This window comes from Cucurbita moschata, unplaced genomic scaffold (genome assembly GCF_002738365.1).
Source record: "Cucurbita moschata cultivar Rifu unplaced genomic scaffold, Cmos_1.0 Cmo_Scf00105, whole genome shotgun sequence".
Classification (NCBI taxonomy): Eukaryota; Viridiplantae; Streptophyta; class Magnoliopsida; order Cucurbitales; family Cucurbitaceae; genus Cucurbita; species Cucurbita moschata.
Genome location: NW_019268621.1, coordinates 337,459 through 347,872, shown reverse-complemented (window position 1 = coordinate 347,872; position 10,414 = coordinate 337,459). Strand labels below are relative to the sequence as shown.

Below are 10,414 nucleotides of genomic sequence, written 5' to 3'. Positions count from 1 at the left end.
TACAACATAACATTCACGTATCATAATATATACATATCATTTTATAACAGTTTGCATATACAAGCATATAACACGGCGAAGCCATATGAACACACGTCATCATACAACACAAAATTATAACTAAACGATGGTAGGGCCACTTGCTTGGTTGGCCTTAGCTGACATTTTTCCTAATTCGAGTACATTCACTCTCGTTCCTCGAAATTACTTCAATTATCGTCGGTCATCATTTTCTATTAAAATATTCATCCCGTTTCGTTAGTAATCTAAGGATTCTTAACTCAGTCGAATTTAAATCGAGAAATTTACCCTTACTGACCTTATTTGCCTTAAACAAGCTCAAATTCAACTTCAAGATTGTCAGAACTATGGAAATTAGCTATTTTTCCCTTTATTGAGTCGAAGGAGCGAGTTTTGAGTCGTAGAGTTGAGCCGAGCCATTTAAGCCGACTTAGCCGAGTAAGTATTGTACTGCAGGTGTGCCACGTGGTGCAATTAGAGGTTGACGCAGTTGTTGGTGACTTTAGGTAGAGGCGCAAGTCGTTACGCGTATGCGGGTCACAGATTGGGGCGCAGTACTGGGCTGCTGCAGGTGTGGGCTGATGCGTAGGTCGTAGCAGGTTGCGCCTTGGGTACTCGGGTGTCGATCGGGCTGCAGGTGCCAGGTTGGGGCTGAGGCAGAATGGGTTGCAAGTGATTTGTTTGGGTTGAGGTAGAATAGTGTCAGTAACGGACTGCAGCTGGGTAATGAATTTAGGTTCAACCCAAAGTCCACTGACTTCGTCTTCTATACTCGTTTCCCTCGAGTTTTTCGATTAACCCTTCTTCTTTACTTCCCGTGGAGTGTTTCCGGTTGTTTGCACCTATAACATGCATATCTATAAGGCTCTAAAATCGGAAACTCAAACCCTCTTTTCCGACGACGAATCACATTGTTAAGGCGTGAGAGCTTATCTCCTACATACGTGCAGTCGTCAGTGATTCCTTTCACAGTGTGGGCTGGTTGTTTCAACACTAGATCTATGAGATTATCGTTGTCGAAGTATTCTAAAAAAATATCTCTCTCTCTCTCTCGTTTTCTCTGTGTTTTTCCTTTCTACTTTGCAGGTGGGTTCTGTGATGGTGACAGGATTATTGTGGATTCACTAGAGTAGTGTGGGCGTCGGGTAGGGTGTGGCTGAGAGGGGTGCAAGAATTTCGGCGCCTCACCAGAATTTTCGTGCATTTTTTAGCACCAGACGTTTTTTTTTTAATATGTGGTTGTTACAAAATTCTACAACTTTTTTATTTGTTACATTTCTCTAGTTCGTTGAATTAAATGTATCTCCACTTTTATTTGCTACATTTCTCTAGTTTGTTGAATTAAATGTATCTCCACTTGATTTCATCATGCTATAGTATCTTGGACTGATTTTTTTATTATATTTTATTTTTTTTATGTAATAACCGTTAAGGTTATAATAATAATAATTAAATAATTGTGTAGGAAATTTTGGGCGAGTCGTTGGAACTGCTAGAATCCAACCAACGACCCACTCTCCATTTGATTCTCAGGCTGCTTGTGCCACCCTTGCATGTGTCATGTTTTGGTATTATTTGACGTGTGCTATGTTATGTCTGTGCTATGTTATGTCTATGCTATGATATATGTTATGTCATGATACAAGTTATTATATATTATAAGTTATACTATGATATGATTATGTATGTTATTGAACTATGTTGTATTATCAATGCTATGCTATGTAAACTTTGTTAATATATTAGCTTTATGCCTTTGAGACATTAGAAATCATGAAAGATATGATGACAAGTATTATGTATATACGACTCATAGGAATGCTATATCAAAAAAAAGGGAGGTATGACTTACATTATAAGTACATACCATGTTTTGATGCTATGAGACCTTCTGCAATTCGTATGTCACGTGCATCGGGATACTTCTCCCTTATGATTTGTACATACACATACACTACGATATCATGTACACTGTAATATTATACGCCCTCATTTTGCTCCCTGACTTTTGGCAGCATGAGTGTATGCTAGCATGATAGGTAGACTCACAAGGTACGTATACGAGCCACCTAATTCATCCATGTGTGCATCTGTAGGCCATGTGTAAAGAAGATCCATGTCACAGCCCAAAATTTGAATCTCGAAATCAAGGGCTGGACCAACAGACTATGCAATGAAATCGTGTAAAAGCATAGAGAAGACGAAATTATAAAAAAAAAAAAAAAAAACATTAGCAATTATGTAGAAGGTTTCAGATCCGAAACAAGGTGTCAAAGTATGAAAAGTATGTAAATGGTTTACAAAACAATGCATGACAGATCTAAACAAAAATATGCACAGACTCCTAGACGCCCTAGGACACTCCTCTGTGGCATTAAGATTCAGCATGCATTCCCGCCTCGATCCATGGTATCACTCACGTGAAAAAAAAAATAGTAGAAAGGAATGAGTATAAAAATATTCAGTAAGCAGCCTACTTGTAGGCTCTTTTCGCATCCTTATCTTGGTAGGTATCCACAGTCTTTCTCGGGTTTCTAAGGATAGTGATCTAAGCTGCAACTCTCTTTTCTGTATCTTAGGAGGCTTGCCCATCTTAAGCACTGAAATGATCAGTGTCTTAAGGTGAGGCGCGACCTCATAAGTAAATCTGAGGGGATCGTATGGCTGGATCTGAATACGTGACTCTCTCTGAACATCATCCGTGGAGGTTAGCTGACGACACTCACACGGGACCATACATCCACTAAATTTGGGGTGCGACCCCCTGTGTGCCGGTCAGCTACTAAGTCATCCTATGTGGCTCCACGTCCCCCGCTCAGGGACGGGTTTCTACGGCCTAGGAGTCTTGTTCAGAAGACCCCTTAGCTATCACCACTAGGTTTGGGCACCTGTCACACTTCCCTATCCGGATTTTTCAAGCTCAACGATCTTTGAACCAGAGCTCTGTCTCGACGGTACGGTATCGAAGGAGAGAGGGAAGTGGAGGTTTTGATGATACTATCTACACTGCTTAACTCTAGCGGGCTACCTACAGTTACCGTGGTGACCTATTATTCTTTCTAGGGTGGAACTTGGTGGCTTAGACTTAGATTCATGTATCTCAAGGATTCTCGTGCCTGGTCTCACAAACCTATCGGGTTTGGAATTTCTGGGCTCTGAATCCGCCGGTAATCATTTCGTGGGTCTAATTGCACGGTATTCTAGAGGTCCCTCAATCTAGGGTCTCGTCTAGCCTACTTAGTCACAAGCATCGTAATCGAATCTCATAATTTCTTCCTATTCATCAAAAAAGATAACACAAGCAATCATCATGCATAAGAGTTTACACGCAGCAGTTCATGTAATATTAACAAACATGCTCAACGGGAAGATAACGTCCATCTTTACCCGTAGCGCAGATTTCACAAGTTTCACATCCTTCTCATGCATACATACTTTATCAGAATCTCAATCAAACAGATTTAATAAACATTTCATATCTAGCTTTCCTTAATCACTTCATTTTCGCAGTTTCCATACTAATATACTAGGTCCGACTAGTTAAGTTAATGGGTGGTAGCATGCATGCTTGTTCCTAGCAGTTCCTACAAGTACTGCTCGTGGGAATCAAAATGGCTACTTACTTGGTTGACGTGTGCCTTCCCAAGTTCGAGTTTTCTTGATGGAATGGATTCCAACAATTCTGGAATTTCCTTGACAGGTCCTAATTCACATAATAATAGGGTCAACATCAAAATCGGGTCAGAAAACAAGCAAACAGAGACCGAACAGTAAGAAAAATATTGTCTCACGCGCCTCCACACGCGTCATGTCACGGTCATGCTTGTCCAGGGCGTGTTGCCCATGGCCGCATGCCCATGACAAGCCAAACCCTTGTCATGTCTTTTCATTCTAGTGTTTTTCCTTTTGTAGTTCTAGGGCGTATGACGCCTAAAAAATATCATGTCTAGGCCTGCCAGACATGAAATACCTCAGAATGTATTATAGGGGGATATGACTAGTTGTCAACTTCTCCCTACCCAAGGTTATATATGCTAAGCCGTTGTTATCTCTCTCTTGCTTGCTTATATAACGTCTCTTTCTAAAATCTCTCTTTCTAAAATCTCTCTCTCTCCTTGTTTTCTAAAACCTTCTTTTAAAACTGAGGCTAGAGGCTCGATCATACGTCGCTTGGCCGTAGGCGACGCAAGAACAAATTGGCTTAGCTCACTTGTCGTTGGAAAGTGAGTGCCGCACAATTGCTAGTCCGTTGCCTTCAAAAGTGTGATTGTGTCAAGTGGTATCAGAGCTTTGTTAGCTCCGTAACATAGAAAAGACCGAAACTATGTCGACAACAAAGTCGACACCCAAAGCACAAGCCGACCGGTTTACGCTAATAGAGGAGGAAATGCTGTTCCTTAAGGAAGTCCCTGACACCCTCCACTTCCTGGAAGCACGGATGACCGAATTGAGTGGGAAAGTCGTAGAATTCGACGCAATGGGCAACCGCCTGGATGGGTCGCCAATCGCAGAACTGATGTTTCGAGTGACCTCGCTCGAAGAAAGAGTTGCTCCTATGAGCAGCCCAAAACCGTCTGGTAGTCTGGATAGCTCTGTTGCGCACAAAGAGGGATGTGGCAAAGAGTTCGACGTGCTACAAAATACAATGATGAGCTTGTTCAATGGATTAGCCGATGAATTCAGAACAACAATCGACGACATCCAAGAAAGGATGGCCGACATGAGCACTCGAATTGAAGTGACCATGAAAGCCATGGAGAACGTCACGGCTGGGCAAACTAATGCAGGATCCAACAAACTAAGATTCCCAAACCCTAGAGCCTTCAAAGGGAATCGGGATGCCAAGGAGTTGGAAAACTTCATCTTTGATGTCGAACAGTACTTCAAAGCCTCAACGGCTTGTACCGATGACAAGAAGGTGACCGTAGCCTCGATGTACCTCATAGACAACGTCAAACTGTGGTGGTGTACGAAGGTACAAGACATCGAGGATGGATTGTGCACCATCGACTCGTGGGAGGACCTCAAGAAAGAGTTGAGGGAACAATTCCTCCCAAAAATGCAGGACATATAGCAATGGAGAAAATAGTAGCCCTAAAACATACTAGAGACATACAAGACTATGTCAGACAGTTCTCAACCCTAATGCTGGATATCAAGGGCACATCAGAGAAGGACAAGGTGTTCTTGTTTATAAATGGGTTACAGCCGTGGGCCAAGACAAAGCTACATGAGAACAAGGTCCAAACCCTAGTTGCCGCAATGGCTTGCGCCGAGAGACTTCTAGACTATGGGAACGAAGTGGGATCCCAAAGAAGAACGACACCGGCCCAAACACTGGGGGAAAAACATACAAGCCACTAGGTCATCAAAATGGAAGCCCCAACAGACCGAATGGAGGTAACAACAGACTAAACGGATGGACGGTAGACCTCCTCAGAACAACCAAGGGGGGACATCTCGAGGACCCTACCATCAAAGGAACCACCCGACAATGCCTTTACAAAGCATACTGTGTAAAGGTCCCCACAAAGTATCCTACTGTCCTCATCGAGCCTCTCTCACTGCACTCCAAGTGTCCATTCAAGAGAGCAATGACGCAAGGGTCGAGACTATGTTAGACAAGAAGGAAGATTAAGACAATCCCCGAATGGGCGCGCTTAAATTCTTGTCAGCCCTCCAACGGAAGGTCGAACCGAAGGAGATCATAGAGAAAGGGCTCATGTTCGTAGATGCGACGATAAATTCTTGACCGAGCAAGAGCACTTTGATAGACTTAGGAGCGACACACAACTTCATCGCCGATCAAGAAGCCCGAAGATTGGGACTCACCATAGGAAAGGACCCAGGGAAAATGAAAGCTGTCAACTCTGAGGCCTTGCCTATTGTGGGAGTTTCCAAAAGAGTCCCCTTCAAAATAGGGGATTGGACAAGGGAGCTAGACCTTGTCGTGGTTCGCATGGACGACTTTGATGTGGTACTTGGGATGGAGTTTCTCCTAGAACACAAAGTTATCCCAATGCCACTGGCGAAATGCTTGGTGATCACCGACCGCAACCCCACAGTAATACCTGCAAGCATCAAGCAACCGGGTAATCTGCGAATGATCTCGGCCATTTAATTAAAAAGGGGACTCGCACGAGAGGAACCTACATTTATGGCCATACCACTGATGGAAGAAGCGACCACCGAAGAAGCTGTCCCAAATGAAATCAAGAATGTACTAAACAGTTATGCTGACATAATGCCAGAGAGCCTACCCTGGGGTTATGCTGACATCATGCTCGACCAGGGCGTGTTGCCCATGGCTGCATGCCCATGACAAGCCAAACCCTTGTCATGTCTTTTCATTCTAGTATTTTTCCTTTTGTAGTTCTAGGACGTATGACGCCTAAAAAATATCATGTCTAGGCCTGCCAGACATGAAATGCCTCAGAATGTACTATAGGGGGATATGACTAGTTGTCAACTTCTCCCTACCCAAGGTTATATATGATAAGTCGTTGTTATCTCTCTCTTGCTTGCTTATATAACGTCTCTTTCTAAAATCTCTCTTTCTAAAATCTCTCTCTCTCCTTGTTTTCTAAAACCTTCTTTTAAAACTGAGGCTAGAGGCTCGATCATACGTCGCTTGGCCGTAGGCGACGCAAGAACAAATTGGCTTAGCTCACTTGTCGTTGGAAAGTGAGTGTCGCACAATTGCTAGTCCGCTGCCTTCAAAAGTGCGATTGTGTCACGTCACACGCGCCGCCCTAGAGGGTTTCTACATGTAGATCCTACGCGCGCGTGCCCACGCGCTGCTTCCCAAGCGGACGCGGGTTAGAGGTGCCAGGTCGGGCGGTTCGCGTGCGGTGCTGGGTCGGGCTGGCCAGATCCGCGTGTCTAACGCGTGTCTGCTGCCGGGTGAGGACGCGCCTCACCAGTTGGTGATTGATACGTGTCGAGCACAGGTTCCGCCGCGCTCCTCTGCACGCCGTCCGACGCATGGCGGCGTCTCCACCCCCTCTCTTGCGTTATTTTCAATTTTTCAGGCCTATTTGAAGTTCTGATCTATTTTCTTCCGATTTTTTTATTTTCCAATCCATAATCCGATTCAACAAATTTTCTTCATGAACCTTATAGATCTTATATTCTACTCCTTCGAAACAATTTTCTTATATTTTTCTAATAATCACAGATCTTAATATTTGAGTTCGAATTTGGAGAAAAACACGAGTTCTTATTGAAATCACGTTTTCTTGAAACTCTGATTCGAACGCAAATTTTGGCCGCCTTCACTCCAGAACTTAACCAGATAACGCTGTTGAGGGTAAGAGTCCAAGGATCAACACAAAATGTCACTATCACACAAAAATCTTAATGACTTCTCGATCTAGACACTCGTGGACTAACCTAAAGTTATTGGACCTTTGACGAAATAGGAAGGTGCGATTCGTGAGAGCACCTTGCCTCGGATTGTTGATGGTTTAGATCGGGGACTCGGATCTCCGGCGTCGGTTCTGATCCAATCTCCTCCTCCTACCTCAAAAACTCTAATCTTCTTTCCCTCTTCTTTTTTCTCTTTCTCTCCCCTCTTTTTTCTCTTTTCCAAATTATGACTCAACCAAATCAAACCCCTCAAGTAATAATAGGGCAAAATGACTAGCTTCCCCATATTGTGACTTTTTTTTTTTTTAAAACTCTGGTGCTACACGCCACACATCCAATTTCTCCCCCCCCCCCCGATTGGAAAGTAGAGACCAAGTGTAACACCCGAAAAAAAAGGTCGAAGCCAACCGAGGGGCAAAGAAGTCATTTTGCCTCTCAAGCCATTATAAGGTCCATGGGGAGCCTTAGCAGAGTACCCGCAAAAAAAATAAAAAAAATAAAAAGTTTGAGAACGAGAAGAGAAAAGAAAGAAGAAACCCGTTGGAAAACTCATCGGACCGCTACTGAAGTTTGCTTCCAGCCAATATCTCTAGATACAAGAACTCCCTCTTGGAAGGAAGAAGAAGATTTGACCGACCCGAGTTCCAATTTCTGTCAAGCACTAAGAAGATCCACGAGGTAAGTTCCTGAGTAACCCTACGAAGTTTCTCCTCAGATTCGAGCATTTTCTTTCGAATCAAGACCTAAAATTTTCAATATGTTCTTCGAGGTAGGATTCTCCACAAATTTTGTGAAGGAACTCGGCAGAAGTTTGGACTAAAAAATAGAACCCGAGAGTTCGTCCAAGAATGGTAAGAGGAAGCTATGAACCTACTTTGAACACTCATAACTCGGTCATTGTTTGGTGTTTAAATTTAAGAAAAATATTATGACGAAGTCGAAACTACGATCTATAACTTTCTTAAAGAAACCAAGTTGATTTGAGTTCAAAATAAAAAAAATACAAAAATTTAAAACTTAAAGAAAAAAACCTAACGGATCTATGTGTTGACTGTTAGAAGGAGAGAGGAAGTTTTGGCATGCCACGTGTTAATCGGCGAGAGGAACTATGCGTGCTATCAGAAGGAGGACACCCCTCGGGTGTCGAGTGGAACGATGCATCAAGCGTGGCGTGGAGCGATGTGCGAGTGGGCATTGCGCGACATGTCTCCACCTAGACGAGGAAGGGCCGCCTTCTGCAATACCGATCTGACCCACATAGTTTGACCCAAACCGACCTGCCACCCACTAACGAACCCGATTCAACCCTTTGTCCAAAGAAAATTGAACTGACCTAGCCCACTATCAGACCTGAAACCTTGACATGCGACCCAAGCTTACAGAATCCTCTCGCACATGGTACTCGCATGTGACTGTCGCGAGTAGAATATGTGATGGCGCTTGGTAACACGTGGTTGGCACGTGCAAGATGGTTTTTGGTCTATTCGATTTCCTTTGCTAGATTTTTATCCTAATTATGGTTCTAACTATTTTTTATGTGAAATAGGTCCTAATTGATTGAAGGACTCCAATGCAATCTCCCACAAAAATCGCTAGAAACTTATAAATGGAAAAGTTTAGGCTCAAATTTATAAGAGCGAAAGTCTCAACTTGAGAGCTCAATTTAATTCATAAAAAGTTTGCCTTTTTACCTATTAATTTGTGGATATTTATACTCTTTTCCACAAAAGAAACTCTCTGACTCTTTAAATGCCCACCAACCGAAGTTAGTGGTCATCATTAGTAAGTTCTTCCCTCTATCTTTTAGATGTCAACTACAAGAAGTTATGATCATGATTGGTAAGTTACTCCCCACGAACCTTCAAATGTCCACTGAAAAAGAAGTGATGGCCGAGTAACTTCTCACCCTTTTTCCCATTGCCACAAGTTATGAAATTGAAATAATAAATAAAATTTTCAAATAAATAATCAATAAGTGTTATTTATAGCAACCTCATCCTCATTTCAACCTTGCAAATGTTCAATTCCAAAGGCCCAAATGGTTCTTCCTCAATCGAGTCAGCTTGGAACACAAGAAATGGAGGAGGAATCGAGCTTATCCAATTTTGTAGATGAAGAATGAATACTTGTTGAATCTTTTAGGCATTTGATCATGAATAGATCCGGTTGAAACATTTGAAACATCATGATCCTTATCATATAAGCTCTCGAGTTCTTTATTGAAAGTTCTCAACTTAATCTTCTAAAGCTAAAAGAAGGCTCAATTTTGAAGAAAATTCACTATAAGTAAGAGTTCGATCCTTACCCCCCAAATCTTGCTCGAAATCAATTTTCTTCAATTAAACACACTTCGAGACTCGTTAGCCTTCGTGATCTTCTAGGGAAATGTTTTTTTTGGAGGTGCAAAAACCCAATGGGATAGGTTTCTCTTGACGAATTTGCATGTAGACTCAGATTGAATTTTTTAGCTTCAACCTCCTTCCTTTAATGGTGGACCAAATCGTGAAATTGTGTTTGAGGCACCTTTAACACTCGACTCCTTCACGAAACTTGTTGGTAATCTTATTTAGAAGGTGTAGAAGTAAGTTTTAAGGAAAATGGTGGACTATGGCCCTCAAATTTTGAAGAAATTTAAGAGTAAAAAACCCAAAATCTAAGAGGCTATAACAACTCATAGTTGAAGGCTCGACTTAGCTTGATTCTTGCTCTAAATGAAAGCTCCTACTTAAATTTGAGGTTGAGTTTTCTAGAAATTATACAAAAAATATATCCTCTTTGATGAGCAACTGACCTCCATTTTGAATTCTAGTTGTTGGATTAGAAGAGTTGTGCCTCCTCCCTAACATACTCAAATTTGGTAACATCCAATAATGAAAAATGAAGATATGGTGAATTTTCTCACTATTGCAGATCTCATTTTCCAATCTACAGAATTTTTGTAATTTAGTTGAAGTTTAAGAGTATTTTGGAAATGGTCTATTTTTTAAATCTACATTTTCTTAAAAAAAAAAAAAAAAAAAAAAAA

The 10,414-nt window shown here is 42.0% G+C and overlaps 1 long non-coding RNA gene across 1 annotated transcript; it reads right to left on the bottom strand.

The window, feature by feature from the left end:
- Window positions 1-1,011, bottom strand: LOC111439749. The gene is made up of 2 exons (XR_002709852.1): window positions 320-1,011; window positions 1-233 (listed from the first exon to the last, which is right to left on the bottom strand). It is a non-coding gene; the product is annotated as an uncharacterized LOC111439749 (long non-coding RNA).
- Window positions 1,012-10,414: the final 9,403 nt, after the last annotated feature.